The following is a 17,024-nucleotide window of genomic DNA, read 5'->3' as shown; positions in this document are numbered from 1 at the left end:
TGTGTGTGTGTGCCTGTGTGTATACTTGTGTGTGGAAGTGTGCATGCAAGTGTGTGCATACATGCAAAGACCAGTGATCAACATGCATCCATCCATATAAATATATAAATAGGACCCATTGAGTCAATTAGCATTGCCTGTGTGTGTTTTACAGGGCTAATTATGTGGTATTGGATAACCAATCAAGGGGCTAATTCCTGGGGAAGATTAATTCTCCCTCTCTTAGAAGACATCAATTGCCTTTAGCTCTTCATCTAGGGTGGAGGTCTTGTGAGATCTCCCCCATACACTTTGACATGTCAATTGGTATTGTCTTTGCTCTGGTCTTCTTTAAGTGGCCATATTGTTGACATTTCATGAGTGTAGATTTCCTGTCATATATAGAGAACACAGTCTCACAGCAGACATCCTGGTCCCCTGGTTCTTATAATCTTTCCCCACTCTTTCCCCAAGTATTTCTTGAGCCTTAGGTGTGGGGATTGTGTTGTAGATGTATCCACTGGGCCTGGGCACACTAAGTTGTTCTCTGAATTTTGATCAGCGTGCGTTCCTGTTTTTTTACCCCTGAGATTATAACATGATCACTTAATTTCCCATTTTCCTCCCTCCAGCCATTCCCCTCCTCCATATACTCCTCCTTGCTCTCTTTCAAATTCATGACCCTTTTACTGACTGCTGTTGGTTACCCCAAGATATAAGCACCACCATTGCACCTTTGGGGCTATCTTGCTGTGCTGGTCAGATACAAAATATTTCAACAGTGTTCGCCCTTAGCAATTAGGGAAAGGAAAATTAAAACAACTTTGAGATTTCATTTTACACCAACCAGAATGGCTAAGATTAAGAAAACAGCTGTCAACAAATGCTGGAGAGGATGTGGAGAAAGAGAGAACTTCAATCATTGTTAGTGGGCCTCCACACTGCCACAGCCATTCTGGAAATCAGTGTAGAAGACTCTCCAAAAGCTCAAAATAGGTGTCTTATATGACCCAGCTATACCATTCCTTGGCATATGCCCAAAGGACTTGGTGTCCTACTCCACAGGTACTCACTCAGCCATGTTCATTGCAGCTCTATTCACAATAACTACGAAATGGAAACGACCTAAATGTCCTTCAGGTGATGAATGGATAATGGGAATGTGGTTCACACACACTATGGGATGCGTAAAATTCAGCTGTAAAATGAAATCATGAAAATTTCAGGTAAATAGAAGGAACTAGAAAAAAATATACTGAAAGAGGTAACCCCGAAGGACACATGCCAGCCATCCTCGCTTATCTGTGGCTCCTTGCTCCGAATATTTAGATGTGTAAGTAAAAAGAATGGGGAGAACAAAGGATCTCTAGAGAAGGGGAAAAGCAGGACAAAGGTGATATGAAGGGGGAAATTGGAAAAATGAGAGCAGGGGAATGACCTTAACTGGGGGTGGGGGTGGGGTGAGAAGGGACAAATAACACCAAAGAGGCTTGAAAAAGCTACACAGACTCATATTATTTTACAATTATTTAAAACAATATGTGAATATATATAAAATCTGAGGGATGTGTTGCTCCCTTTGTGAGACACAGTCTATTTGACAAAACCCAAGCATGGGAAACTGCTTATTGAATCATTGGTCGGGGAGTCCTAGAGACTTCCCCAAACAATACGTTGTTGCTGTTGCCCTTGGTTTCAGCCTCCAACATTTGAAAGCAAGACCTTTTTGCTGAAGACACTGTGCACTTTGGACATAGGACTTGGAGGGCTCAAGCTGGGACCATCCCAGTCCTAATGTATTGGAGGTAGAGCTTTCAAAACTTGGAGCTTGAAGCTCAGTGACACTGAGAGCTTTCTTTCTCCTCCTCCTCCTCCTCCTCCTCAGTACTGGGGTTGCAGGCATGCATGTCTATGCGTGGCTTTTACATGGGTGCTAGGCATTGAGCTCAGGACGACATGCCTGTGCAGCAAACACTTAACCAACTGAGGCATCTCTACCCCCCCCTTCCCCCCTTCCTTGGCTGTGTGTACAAGGCTGCCCTTAACAGTTTATCTATTTATTCCATCCCCAGTACTGAGATGGCAGGTGCATATCACTACACTTAGCAGCTTCTTTCTTTCCTTTAAAAATATTATTTATTTATTATTTGATAATTTCATATAACAACAGCAGCAATAATAATAATAATAATAATAATAATAATAATAATAATAACATCCATCTCCAATTCCTTGCCAGCCCCCCCTCCAACTACCCCATTTCAGGCCTCCTCATCTTTAGGTCTTCCTTCTTCTCCACCTCCTTGTCCTTGTCCTCTTAATCCTTGTCCTTGTCATTCTAGTCTCTCCTCCTTGTTGTTGTCATCCTCCTCTTCTATTTTTTTTTTAAATAGAAGAAGTATAATTAATGCTTCCTATTTTGCCTGTATATAGTATTTGCACTTCCCGAGTGCTTGGCTCCTGTAGAGGTCAGAAGAGGGCATTGGATTTACAGATGGTTGTGTGGATGCTGGGAACCAAACCTGGGTCCTCTTCAAGAGTAGCAAGTGCTCTTAATTGCCAAGCTATCTCCCCAGACCCCCATAGTCCATTTTTTTGATTAGGTTGGTTGTTTCCTTGATGTTTCGTTTGTTTTTTTTTCTCTTCTAGATACTAATTCTTTGTTAGATGTATAGCTAGAAAAGATATTTTTCTATCACGTGGGCTAGACCTTTATTACATTGACAATTTTCTTGGTTTTATAGAAGCTTTAAAATGTTATGAAATCACGTTTGTCAGTTATTGACTTTATTTCCTGAATAAGCAGTGTGTTATTCAGAAAGTAAATAATTAACAAATGAAATCCCATGAAATTAAAATATTCAATTCCACCAATCTATTGTGCCAGTGATGTGCTGCTTCCCTACCATGGTTTTGTAGTGAAGGTTAAAATCAGGCATCCTGGTGGTCCCTGAAGTGCCCTTTTTATTCAGGATTGCTTTGGCTGACCCGTGTCTTTTGGGCTTCCATATGAACTTTAAGATTATTTTTTTCAGTTTATGTGAAGAATGTCAGTGAGCTTTTCATTGAGATTGTGTTGAATCTGTGGTATAGGATGTCATTTTCACAGTACTGGTTCTGGTCTGTGAGCACAGGAGACCGTCATGTCTTCAGGCTCTCATGACACAGAGCTTGGTCTTATTCTTCTCATAGACTTTTGTCTCTCTGAGATGATCTCTGTCTTGGGGTAGTTGGGAAGGATGATACTAATACACTCAGATTGAAGACACACACATTTGTTAGTGAGAGAGAGAGAGGGGATAAATGGAGAGGGAGAGGGAGAGGGAGAAGGAGAGGGAGAGGGAGAATTCTTCATGACAGCTCTGCAAAACAGGACATAGCTGTATTGTAATTTCTTTTCCTTTGGAAGTCAATATTTCTTATCCTCATAGCTGGTTGTGTCACTAGTTTGCAACTAGGGTCCACTAGATCTTCAAAGCATCTCTGACTCCTCCATCCTGGGGCCTTTGCTCCCTCCAGAATCCTTAACAGACCAATGGCCCAGGGAGCTCAGATATCTTGGTTTTCTAGGTGTATGGTCCACAGGCAGGGGTGGGATTTCAAACTTGTCTGAGTATTTTAAAATTCTTACATTTTATATATGCATCTGCTCTGTCTTCACTCCATAAACACTGTTACCATTGGTATGCAGGTACCGCCAATGCAGGAGCAGACAAGTTTCCTGCCCAGTGTCTTCTCAGTTCAGCATACAGACAGACCTGTGAGAGGAAGGGTGCTTCTTACTTACATGTTCCCTCCTTTGTTCTGCCAGTGGGAACCAGGAGACGTGCTTGTTGAATATAACATCATATACAGACTTGTTCCAAAAGGATCTCCTATAGCTTATTTCAAAGAGCTCCTGGGAAGAGAAAGACCCCGGTGAACACAGTATGCTTCTGTTCTGTTTGTCTTCACAGAGCATCCTGTATCCTTGCCTTTCCCTCTATCCTATGTCTCCAGTGTCCCAGCCCCCTGAGGACACACGATGATCCTCTGCCCACACCCACTGAAGTCTAGCAGGGCTATGGGTGGGAGGAGTTTAAGTTCTCTGTTTTTATAGTCCAATTTAGTTAATATTTAATAAGCAATTATTAATCCAGAGTACTACAGCTAGACTGCATTGGGGCATGGAGAAAAGACCAGCACCTCCTCCAGAACCCATGATTCAGTGGGGAAGACAGAAACGTGGAAAGCCATCTGAAGTTCTGTTTCTTTTCCTTTTTCTTTTTTTTTCTTTCTGAGACAGGGTTTCTCTGTATAGCCCTGGCTGTCCTGGAACTCACTCTGTAGACCAGGCTGGCAACTCAGAAGTTCACTTGCCTTTGCCTCCCAAGTGCTGGGATTGAAGGTGTGAGCCACCATTGCTCTGCTGAAGTTCTGTTTCTTAATCTGGCTGAATGTTAGAGTCACCTGAGGACCTATCTTGCTTTTTCTCCTTCCTTTATTTCCTATGCTTTCATGGTCTTTGACTTCAGAATCATTCTTACAAACATGTGATCGACAGAAGTCACCAAAAGGGGAAGGGGATTCTGTCTAAGTGCAGAATCCCAGGCTGGGAGGAGTCTGCAACATAAGGTATGTCTGTGTAAGGTGCCTCTCCTCTGGTACTGGACAGTTGTGTCAGTTACCGTCCTGTGTTATCACGGCCACAGAACATTCTGTGGGAAGGTACTTGCAGCATAGGCAAGGGCACTGAATTTTAAGTGGCCCCTCTGTAGCTCCTTGTCTTCACAGGGCATCTAGCCAGATGGGATGCTTTCCGAGGACAGGGACCATGTCTTGCGGGACTACCTGTGATTCTATTTTCTTCTGAAGATTGTTCATGGCTGAATTACTGAGTATGTTTGAAAATGCTCACCGATGCCAAATTCTTCTCCATTCTCCCCCCCTAGTGTCTTGTCCTCCTGTTCATTGGTGGTCTCAGCCAAGGGAGGTTGTGAATGGACTCTGGCTGCTCTTTCTTGATCTTCTTGATGCAGACTGACAGGTAAGTGCCTGCATTTTGACTATTTGTTCACTTATTCAAATGCCTTTACTGAAAATTCTATTAGATGTCGGGCTCTGTGCCAGGCTTGGGGAAGATGACAGTGACCGTCTTGATTAGGGTTTCTATTGCAGTGGTGAAACACCATGGCTGTCAGTAACGTGGGGAGGAAAGGTTTCATTTCAGCATACAACTCTCAGGTTGTGCTCCAATGCTGAGGGAATCAGGGCAGGAACTCTAACAGGGTAGGAGCCTGGAGATAAGAGATGACGCAGAGGCCATGGAAGGGTACCGCTTACTGGCATGTTCCTCATGGCTTGCTCAACCTGCTTTCTTATAGAACCCAGGACAATTAACCCAGGGATGGCACCATTAATCACTAATTAAGAAAACACATTACACATCTGCCTGCAGCCTGATTTTGTGGTGGCATAGTCCCTCTTAACAAATGAGTCTAGTTTGTGTCAAATTGACATAAAATTAGCCATTTCAATGATTATGATTTATCCCCATAGCAGAAATAGCCAAAGGAATGAGGTACATAGGAGGTACAATACTTAGTTTTCATGTTCAACTTGACACAACCTAGAATCACCTGGAAAAAAATCCTTAATGAGGGATGGTCCACACTGGGTTAAACTGTGGAAATGTCTATGGGAACTGCCTGGATTATGTTACTTGATATGGGAGGACTTATCCACTATGGGTGGCACCATTCCCTACATTTGGGTGCTGGCCTGTGGAAGAATGGAGGAAGTAAGCTGAGTGCATTCATTCTCTCTGCTCTTGACTGTGGTGGCTGAGGCATGACTAAAGTTTGTAGTGCCTTGATTTCCTTTTAAGGATAAACTATGACCTGGAGTTGTAAGTTTAAACAGACATGTTCTCCCTTGCGTTGCTATGGCCACTGTTTTTTTTTTTTTTTTTTTTTTACCACAGAGACAGAAATGAGAGTAGAACAGATGACTTCTGAGAAAGCAAGACTTTTGGGCTGAGAGCGCCACCAGAATGACGTGGAGTAGGAACAGGATAATTTCCTGAGGAGAAATGTAGAAAAGTAACTTCACAGGAGCTCTGAGGAGGCCTGAGCAGGACAGGATCATGATATCCTGACTTCAAATCCATTTTTCTATTATTGCACCATAGGTAAACTTTGGAAAAATGTCCAGGAGTCACTTCATAGTCTGAGGTACTGGACTGCAGTGAAAACAGGCTTGTAACAATGCCAAGTGTGATTGCAGCCACACAAGGCTCCCATGGTCATTTTTCTGGTCTCTAGGTCTTCATACCTCTATTTTTTCTTGAGTCAGGGTTTCTCTGTGTAGCCCAGGCTGTCTTGGAGCTAGCTCTGTAAACCAGGCTGGCCTCAAACTCACAGAGATCCTCCTGCCTCTGCCTACTAAGTTCTGGGATTAAAGGTATGAGTCACCACCTCTCATACCTCCTATCTGACTCAGTTTTTGAGTCAGATTCTCATTATGTAGCTTTAGTAAGCCCTGAACTTGCCATCCTCCTGCCTCTGCTTCTTACTGTGTTGGAATTACAGGCATGTGCTGGCATTCCTGGCTTGGTCTGTTAGTGTTAGTTGTTATACATGTTAGATAAATCACCCCTAACTAAAGAACACAGAAACCAATGCACAGGTTTAGAAAGTTAGGGTCCACTTGAAATAATATATTGCTTATCAAATATCTCATAAAGTTGCTTTTAAATTTTAATTACACTAAAAATAAGTGAAAATATGGGCATGATGGCATACACCTGTAACCCAAGCCTTCATGAAGCTGAGACAGGAGGATGCCAAACTCAAGGCCTACTTGAGCTCCATGGTGAGAACCTGTTTTAAAAATATCAAAGCTGAGCTGGGCGTGGTGGTGCACGCCTTTAATCCCAGCACTCGGGAGGCAGAGGCAGGCGGATTTCTGAGTTCGAGGCCAGCCTGGTCTACAAAGTGAGTTCCAGGACAGCCAGGGCTATACAGAGAAACCCTGTCTCGAAAAAAAAAAATATCAAAGCTGGAGAGGTAGCTCAGTGGTTAAGAACATTTTCAGAAGACTTGAGCTGGATTCCCTCATATGGTAGTTGGTTCACAACTGCCTATAACTCCAGCTCCAGGGGATCAGATGCCCTCTTCTGGCATCTGAAGGCACCATATTCATGTATATATAACTATACACAGATACACATATTCTTACAGATGGATAAATTAAATCTTTTAATAATTCAATATTATTGAAAATATAAGTTAATTGATACATGAATTTAATACCTATTTCCTCAAGTCTTCCCTTACATCTTAAATTAGTGGCATTATATGCTCCTCTTCTGTATTTTTTAGATATTTTACCATTTCTTTTTGTTTTTAGTCTCTCTCTCTCTCTTGCTGCTGATGGGGGCATATGCTGTTTTTAGTCTCTAATAGTCACCCAAATATTCTTGAATGTGTGGTTTTCCAGTGGGAGAGTGATCAGATCAACTTACCAAGAGCTACTCTTGGATCTCTCTCTCTCTCTCTCTCTCTCTCTCTCTCTCTCTCTCTCTCTTGCTGCTGGTGGGGGCATATGCTGTTCATTCTGTAAGTTTATCTTAAACCTGACAAACACTGAATTTGACTTTCTTTTTTGACTAGTTTGTTTCAGGATTCTGCTGGTTCTCTAACACCAATGATTTCATTTCTGTGGAGGTTTAAGTGAGAAATAGTGCCCATAGGCTCATGTTTGAACATTCCATCTCCAGCCAGTGACACGATTTGGGGAGCTTAAGAAACCTTTCATAGACAGAGCCTCACAGGAGGAAGTGCTTCACTGGGGGGTGGGATTTGATGGCTTACAGACTGGCTGTACTTCCTGTCTTTTATGAGCTTCCTGTGTGTGGATGAAAGTGATCTCTCCCTCTCCTGTGGCCGTGCCTTCCTCACTATGATGGACTCTATCCTTCTGGAGTTTCGAGCTTGAATTAACCTCTTCTTTTCTAAGTTGCTTTTGTCAGAGGATTTTATCACAGCGACAGAAAACTAACACAATCTCATAACAATGTTAATAAATCTTATTCTGTCTCATGCTCCTCCTTCTATTGTCTTATTGCTTTGGTCAGAGTGTTCACATAGTTCTGAATGGCAGTGGAGGTGGGTGAAGTCTTGGCATTGTTTTTTCATGGTTGGAGGAGGGGAGCATTTGAAGGACATGTATTCCGCAAGCTCTCACTAATAGAATATTGTATTAGATGTGGGCTTATGAGATATAGCTTTTGTCAAGTTAGAATTTTACAACTCCCAACGTTCTGAGAGACTTTTATAATCAGATGTTGAAGTTTTAGGAAATTTGTTCTTTATTGAGATTACAGACTTTTCTCCCTTTCATCTGTGATTACAGGGAATTAGCACTGATTTTTTTTCTTTTGGATGTTAAGCCATGCTTCCCACTTCAGTAACACTTGATCATAATAAATGTTTGAAATCATGTTAAATACTGTAACATTTTCCAGAGGATCTTCATGTGTATGCTTGAATAAATATGCACACAGTTATCTCTAACTCACAATATTCTTCCTGAGCCTTCAACTAAATTTGTATAACTTACATAATCAAAACCGACCGGAAAACATTCTTTTGAATAATTTGTGTGGGAATTATGAGGCCTTCCCTAGAAGTCTGAGCTTTTGTGTAACATAGTCAGGCTTTCTGCAGAAGGCAAAGAAGAAAGGCCATTTATCATTCTAATTTCTGTATTATGTGACTAGATAACTTAAGCTTTATACTTCTCTTCTATATTACTTTGCATTTACATATATGTTTACATATTTCACTTTGGTTTTCTTATGATTAAGAGTGTGATACATTGTATCACCATCATTTAAATCACATTCATTCTAAAATTTCAATTGTACTTACTAAAAATTGTAGTTTTAAAAATTTTCATAGTATTTTTTAAACCTTATAATCATCGAGTTTTATAAATTTAGACATAGTATTGTTAGTTTTGAAGATGCCATATTCAGTCTTAATCATTTGTTTTACTGCTAGCTGATTTAAAAACGAAATCTACCCTGTTACCTCCTGGTGTATCTGATTTCTTTGTTGTTATTGTTGTTGTTGTTGTTATTGTAGGGTTAGACCTTAGTTTGCTTACATTTATTTGTTTTAATTTAATTTAATACTTTCCAATGTTAAATAGAACTTAATGGTACTTATCCTTCAGTGCAAATTTAGCCACTTTCTACAAAATCTGATCTTTTATTTTTATTGGCTTTCATCTGTAAGTGCTTTATTGTTGTACTTGAGGATTTTTAATTTAAGGATCCAATAGTCCTTTCCCCCTTTTCATAGTTTGTAGATCTATGCACTATTACACTGTGCTTAAAGGTGACTAATTCTGCTCTGTTCAGAGAGCATCACCCATAGGATGCTGACGGAGGATACGGAGTCTTTCCTTGTGGTCTCTGTGTCAATGTTCTCATGTGTTTGTGAGCTCAGGAATCCATTTGATGTGTCTGGCACATTTAACTTATACTTATTAGTCATGTTAAAGAAACATCTGAGTCTTTGTTGGGTTTAATTTTGCTCCTCTGAGGTGTAACGCCAGGCCTCTTGTTTCTTCTTATAATTCCAAACACTTTTGACGCTTATTCAAGGCAGTAAGATTGTTTCATTACACGGAATTTTGAGCAGGAGTCCAATTTGAGGGCAGATAGAAGCAGATGCATCCTGCTCCAAGAAGGAAAATGTGGGGGAGATGAAAGACCTTCCTTATTCTTCCTCATTTTTTAGGCACCTCCTGGACTCTCTGCAGATTCCTAGCCCTTTGTGGATCAGGGTTTGAAAACCATTAGGAACAAAAGTGGAACAGGTTTCAAGTCAGTTCCACCAGCCATCTTTGTTATGATTTCCCTCATTTAACCAAGTTCTTCTTTCTCTTCATAAATAAGGTTATGACAGAGTCTTCTGACATTTTGTAGATGCAAGTGCTGCTATACTAAGTAATTATTAGGCACCTACTAAGCACTCAGCATTGAAACCAGAGTGGCTTATATTCTTAGCACTTATAATAGTCTTTATTTTATGCCAATTGCTTTTTTCTATCATCTTATTTTATCCCTAAATCAGTGGTTGGAGAGGGCTAGAGATGTGACTCTACCCAGAGACCTCCTTTCTCTAGTTCGTTTGAAGTACTGATTAGATTAGAGACTAAAAAACCTTTAATGATCAAACAATAGGGTTTGGAGATCGATCTCAAATTCTATCCTTGCAACTTAACAGCTGTGTGTCCTTAGGCAGGCCATTTGACCCCTCTAAGAATAAGGTCCACCTTCTGTAAGACGGTGATGATCCTTATGGGTAGGCCACATAGTAGGTAGTCAACAAGCTGGTAACAAGATGGCTCAAGTATCCATGGGAATGAGAACCCCAGCTTTGGCTTTAGTATCCCTGCAGTCCTAGGGTCTGAGGCCAACAGAGAAGAGGCATAGGAAGTCTGCAGATATGGGTGTTTGTGCTCATGGCACCACCATGCCATCAAATTGCATAGTCTCTGGGAGATGCTGGGCAGTGTGCAACCTACTTATAATTAATGGATAGTCGGGTAATGGGTCTGGGTGACTCATCAGCCAGAGAAGAGGAATCCAGCTCTCCCACATTTGGTTTAATTGAAACTATAAAACATTTATTACTTTGGGCACAGGACAGTAACTTGGGTTTTAAAATATCATAGTGATGATTTCAGCCATTTCCAAAAGGGAGAATGAGACTGGAGGGGGCAAGGCAAAAACCAAAGAAGTTGTGGCCATGTCCCTTCACCTCCCAGGGTCTCCAGAGTTTGAGATGGGAGATACAAATTGACCCAGTACCAGCACCTCCCCATTCCAGGTGCTGAGATTATGAGAAGAGCAATTGTAGACGAAGCACTTTGTGTTACTTGATCTACATTCATATATAGGCTCAGACTGTGCTAGCTGCTGGTTTACTGCTCACTGGAGTTCCCAGGAAGTGAAGAGTGGAGCAGGGTGTGACTTTTGTTCTCTTTTAGGATGTTGAACTTTCTTCCACATATTGCTATCTCCTTGAGTTTCTCTTCCTGCTACACTGTTGCATGAGATTTCAGTGAGTAGGTTGTTACCAGTCTTCTAGATATCTATGAGTAGGCTGAATCTGTAAGCTTTGGCTTGGTGAATGGGCGCTGGCTGTGTAAGCAGGAGGGCCAGAGTTTAAATTCCTACAACCCATGTAAAAAGTTGGACCTATAACTTCAACACTGTGGGGAATGGGAGACAGGAGGGTTGCCCGGGCAGGCTGACTTCCAGACTAGCGCCAGCTTCGTGACAATGAGATTGATAGCTCAAGACATCCAATATCCTCTTCTGTCCTCTTAACATGCACATGGGTTTCATGCACTCACATACTTCCACACATGGACATGAATCAGATACACAAAAGCTCTGATGTAGTTATTTCCTGAAAGCTCCCACACCTTGTACTTTTAAAGAAGTGTATTTATCTTTATTTTATGTGCATGAGTGTTTGCCTGCATATATGTAGATATACCACGTGCCTGCTGCAGCTAGAAGGTGGTGCCAGATCCCCTGGAACAAATAGATGGTTATGGGGCCATGATGTGGGTGCTAGGAATCAAACCCAGGGCCTCTGAAAGAGCACTGAGTGCTCTTAACTTCTGAACCATCTCTCCAGCTCCCATACCTTGTAATTCAGGGAATCAGCTTTGCGCAGCACATGAGGTTTGGGTGGTATAATGAAGGTGCCAATTTTCACTTGTTTGACTTTCTTCCTGTCTCTCTATTCTTTTTTTGTTTTTGTCTTTGTTTTGTACTCAGTGTAGATCTTGTCTATGTGGTAGAATATGTGCTGCGTTTCTTTATTCCTTCTTATTTCAGGACCATCAATACTTCTATAAGTCATTCAAATTCTTCCAGTCAATTGCTTTTATTTTCCCATTTTTCTCTTTATTTAAAAGTAGGGGCTATATATATCACCCAAGATATATTCAAATCTACCACCCTCCTGCCTGAGCCTTCTGACTGTTGTGACTAAAGGCATGTACCACTATGCCTAACTTGGATCATTATTTGTTTGTTTTGAGAAAAAGTCTCTAGCTGGCCTCAAAATCACAATGTAGCCAAGGATGACCTCAAATTTCTGATTCTCTTGCCTCTTCCACCTGAGTGTTGAGTAAGCCATCACATCTGATGTCTGTGCTGCGAGGGATCAATCCAAGGCTTTGCATAACTAGGCAAGCACTCTACCAACTGAAATATGTTACCAGTGCCTCAATGTTCTGTTTTGTGAAGCATAAATTGAACCCAGAGCATTGTGCTTGTTAAGCAAGCACTGTGCCACTGAGCTGCATTCCAGGCCCCAGCTCCTGGGTTTTAATCTTTGCAGAGTGCTTGATTATACAAAGACATTGCCATTTCTCTAAGCAATCCCTCATGATCATATACTAAAGTGACTCCCAGTGATATTTCTTAAGTCCCTTGCGCATATTTTACCTCCAAGAAAAGACCTGAAGTCTGCATCATGCTCCAGCCTTTCTTGAGGGCAGAAAGCTTGCTGGAGCCTGTATCTTTGGGAGTTCTAAGCAATGTCTTCCCTTGAACAGCAAAAGACATGTAGAGAAAGTCAAATTCATTTTCTTTAATTAATCCTGTCTTTAGGGGCAGTTATTGCAAACTAGGCATAGTGGGCTCAGAAAGAGATGTTGGAATTGAGCTTGCATCTCCAGGTAGCTGATCCTGGACCACATCTTCCATGCAGTATTAATTAAAAAGCTGCTGCTGGCACCCAGAGAAGGGTTTGCTGCAGAATGCTTCCTGGAGATGGATTCTGGACTTCCAATGAAGGATCAGGACAAAAATAACCAAGCCAACATCACCCTGCCTTCAAAGATGGAATGTTAAAACATGAAGGTACTATGTATGGTGGGAGGTGCAGCTATCTCTTATTCATCTTGTTGATATTTTGTGTTTAAAGCAGGATGATACTCTGTAGCAAGTGCTAGCTTTGTCCTTATACTCTTGCTTCAGCTTCCCCAGTTCCCTAGGAAGATAGTTGTAGTTTTATATATATATGGACTCCTATCTCTGTTCATTGTTTGACTTAAATTTGTTTTTTAACATCGTGTGTGTGTGTGTGTATGTGTGTGTGTTCATGCAGCAGTGCAAATGCATACATGTGAAGATCAGAGGACAATTTCCAGGAGTCAGATCTCATCGTCTACCATGTAGGTCCACATAATCCAGACTCAGATCATCAGGCTTCACAGCAAGCATCTTTACCCACTGAAACATCTCATTGGCTCTAAAAATATTGTTTTTGCAAAAGATTTTTATGGAAGTTGTACTTGATTTTAGCTGTATGTAACTAAGTACTAAATGAGGCATAATGACAAATGGCATTTGAGGGCTGGGGATGATACTCAGTTGAAAGAATTCTTACCTACTATGTGAGAGATCCTGGGCACCCTCTCTAGCCATGCAAAAGGCAGGTATGATAAAACATTCACAGGAGTAATGCCTTATTTGCAGTATTGAAGCAGCAGAGGTTAATCTTCACACTTAGACACCACCCGCCTCCCAATATAGGCTTCTGTTAAAAAGATAATTGATGATAAAAGATTAATGATTCTCATACAAAATGAATGCATTAAGTATTTTTATTTAATTCATTTAGCATTTGAGATCATAACCATTTCACAGAAGACTCAGAAAGTGTGATTAGCCATGGACTCTAATAGATCACGTGGGGGTGGAACTAGCTGCTTGCACAAGGTAGGGGGCATTGTCTCACTTCAGAGTTCACTAGTATGTCTGTAGATGTTAATTACTTTGCATAGACACCAGAAGGTCATAGCTTTAACTGTCAACTTGACAGAACCTAGAATCACATCAGAAGGGAATTTCACTCGAGGGATTATACAGACCAAATTGGCCCATGCTCATGTCTGTGGGGGAGTGTCTTGACTTTTAATTGATGTAGAAGTGCCCATCCCACTGTGGGTGCCACCATTCCCTAGTCAGGTGGTTCTGGAGAAAGAAATCCAGATGAGTGAGTGTGAGTGAGCCAACAGCATCCCTCCATGGTTTCTAGTTCTAGTTCCTTCCTGAGTTCTTGATCCATCCTCCCTCAATGATGAGTTTTGACCTGGAGGTATAAGCCATAGAATGATTTTTTTTCCTAGAAATGTTATTTATAGTTTCTCTTTACATATCAACCTATAACCAAGTTAATGTGCCTTGAGGCCATTATATCTATGTTCTAATTCTGCTTTCATCCTGTATATTCCTCCTGTTCAGAAGCATCTGGATTTTTAGAGAAACACTGTAACCAATCTCACTACATTTTGAAATCACATGTTTCTTATTTTTCCTTTGTGACCCATTCATGGTCTTGACTCAGAGCAATGTAGGTATGTGTGACCTAAGACCATGCACTGGAAGCAGCCAGCTGTTGAAAGGAGTGTGGGGATAGAGAAATAATATGTTTGTGGGTTTGTATGCTGTTCTGAGTCAGTAGGGCCAGAAAAACCAATCTTCTCCCTTATGAGACTACTGTAAATATCCGAGAAAAAAGTTTCTCACTCCCTGTTCCCGTGTTTTGCCATGCTGTTCACTATATAAAGAGGATGGCCTTTGTTCATGTAGGCTTTTTAGAATAGACTCTTAGATTAGAACAGGAGAGACTGGAGCTCTTCTGAGTACATCATACCCAGTCTTGGGTAAACATGGGTAATGATTATCTTTCACCTTTGGTGTGGCATTGCCACAATAAGCCAGATAAATCCTTTCCCTGCCCTGAGTTGCTTTTGGTCTGAATGTTTTATCAGTATAACAGAATGAAACCAGGATAAATATCCGCCAGCCTACAACATTCTGAAATTGCTCCCTAACACATCTGCTCTGTGGAAGATGGTGCTGTGAAGACTAGCAGTGCCTCTCAGCCAGCATGTCTACTTCTGAGGCTCCTGGTCCTGAGTGACTCTCAAACATGACCTCCTCCATTTTTCCTGGTGCTCCTTGGCCTTCTCCTTCTTTTGGTTTGACTTATGGTCAGCTGCTTCCAGAATGTCTCTATTGGTTGATGCAAGTCACTCTTCCTGGGTATAGGAGACTCTATGGAAGCCATGGCAGAGATAGGGTCCCTATGATGTGACCATGTTGAGATCCTGAATGGAAGTCTTTCTGCTTTTAGTCTGTGTCCAGGCTCAGGTCCTGCTGGTTAAATGGTATCAAATTCTTGGCCCTGAAGTTCATCTGAAAAGTAATGGAGGTCTCCCCACTGATTGGACAGTTTTGGGGAGTTGAGGGAGGCGTTTCCTTTATCTCCTTTTTCAGTATCAAGGAGCAAGGCAGGCTCTGTCCCTCATGGTCTCCCTGTCCTGGAGTGATAGGACTGGAAGTCTTTGGCTAGATTCTAGCATCCTAGGCTCCATGTGCCATATGTAGATGGTGTTGTTTTTGAGAATACTGACATCAGGAACAAGGAGATGCTGTGTTATGTGTCCCACTTCAGGGTATGACAGATTCCTGGTATGACAGATTTCAGAGGGGTGTATCTTGGCCTTGATGGCCCGGTGTGGACAGTTCGGTGTGGCATGTCAGGCCTAAGGGAATATCTGAGGGACTGCCTGCCAGTGCTCTGTATCCAGAAGTATAGATGCCAACCTGGCTGAGACTGTGCCAGAAGCAGGTGGAAGGGTTTGGCTTTGCTAGCAGAGTGTGTACACATTCCCCTCCCAGCACACAGAGTCCAACCAAAGGGCTATGTCACGACACCCTCCCAGCTTTCCTGATAGGGCCTCCCAGAACTCTGTAGGCTCATCTCTCACTCCTGTTACTGTTTTCAGTTCTTGAGCCAAGACACTGTAGTTGCCAGCACCACCTTTTGACCCCAAGACAAGTCTGCTTGTCTACTCCATTTCCCTGCTTCAGCATGTTCTCACCTATGTGTTTTGGTAACTCAATTATCCCACCAATAGTCTAGCCTTTAATTCAGCAGATAAATGTTGCTGGAGCAGAGAACACTTACTTGGAATCTGGAAGAGACATGCTGGAGACACAGGGAGTAACTACAGACTGGTTAAACCGTGGAGGGAGAGACAGATGTCGGAGAGACTAATGCAGGGACCTTGGATAGACTGTAATGTGGGGAGGGGGTGTGAGATGTAAAAACATTTATATGGAGACTTGCCTCTGCAGTGAAATTTGGGTTTGGTCAGGGTAAGGAGAGGCTCAGAAGGATTGAAATAGAAGAGACATCTGATTTGAGAGACACAAAGAAGACAGTGTGGCTTCTGCAGAAGCGGGCTCTCTCTCTCTCTCTCTCTCTCTCTCTCTCTCTCTGTGTGTGTGTGTGTGTATGTGTGTGTTGAGAGAGAAAGACAGACAGACATACAGAGACAGACAGAGAGAGACAGTGAGGCAGAGAGACATAGAAAGAAGCAGAGAGATACAGAGACACAGAGCAAGAGAGACAGGGGTAAAGACAGAGTGCACAGAGGGGTAGGGCTAGAAGATGATTGTGTGGGAACTATCTTAGATGCCTTTATTTAGTGTGCAGAGGATTCTAGAAGGGTCTTAATTGGAAAAGAGAGAGCCCAGTGTCTCACTAGATGTGGAGAACAGGCTGAGGGTGTCAGCTGAGATGGTAACAGAAAGGCTGTTCTGAGAGAAGGACAGCAGTGACCTTGGGGACACAACTTCCATACAGATTTGTGACTATGGTCCATCCTACTGGAGCCAAAGCTTCCTTTCTTACCAGGAGTGATAACTGATGGTTTGTCTTCCAGTGAGAACTGTGGCCAAATGTTGTTCTCAGCTGGAAGAGTTAATGTAGGGTGGTGTGGTGTTTTGAATATGCTTGGCCCCAGGAGTGGCACTATTAGGAGGTATGGCCTTGTTGGAGTAAGTATGATTTTTTTGAAGAAAGTGTGCCACTAAGGCCATGGGCTTTAAGACCCCTGTCCTAGCTGCCTGGAAGTCAGTCTTCTCCTGTTTGCCTTTGAGATGAGATGTGGAA

The 17,024-nt window shown here is 42.0% G+C and overlaps 1 long non-coding RNA gene across 1 annotated transcript in view; it reads left to right on the top strand.

Moving 5' to 3' along the window:
• The first annotated feature begins 4,928 nt into the window (after positions 1 to 4,928).
• Positions 4,929 to 17,024, top strand: part of LOC115032324 (uncharacterized) — a 28,269-nt gene continuing 16,173 nt past the window's right edge. Inside the window, exon 1 of the long non-coding RNA XR_003837985.2 lies at positions 4,929 to 5,005. This is a non-coding gene — a long non-coding RNA (uncharacterized LOC115032324). The remainder of the gene's footprint in view (positions 5,006 to 17,024) is intronic.

This window comes from Mus caroli, unplaced genomic scaffold, assembly GCF_978045245.1.
Source record: "Mus caroli unplaced genomic scaffold, Mus_caroli_1 scaffold_13, whole genome shotgun sequence".
Lineage (NCBI taxonomy): Eukaryota > Metazoa > Chordata > Mammalia > Rodentia > Muridae > Mus > Mus caroli.
Note: the sequence above shows the minus strand (reverse complement) of the source record. Positions and strands in the feature narration are given on the sequence as shown.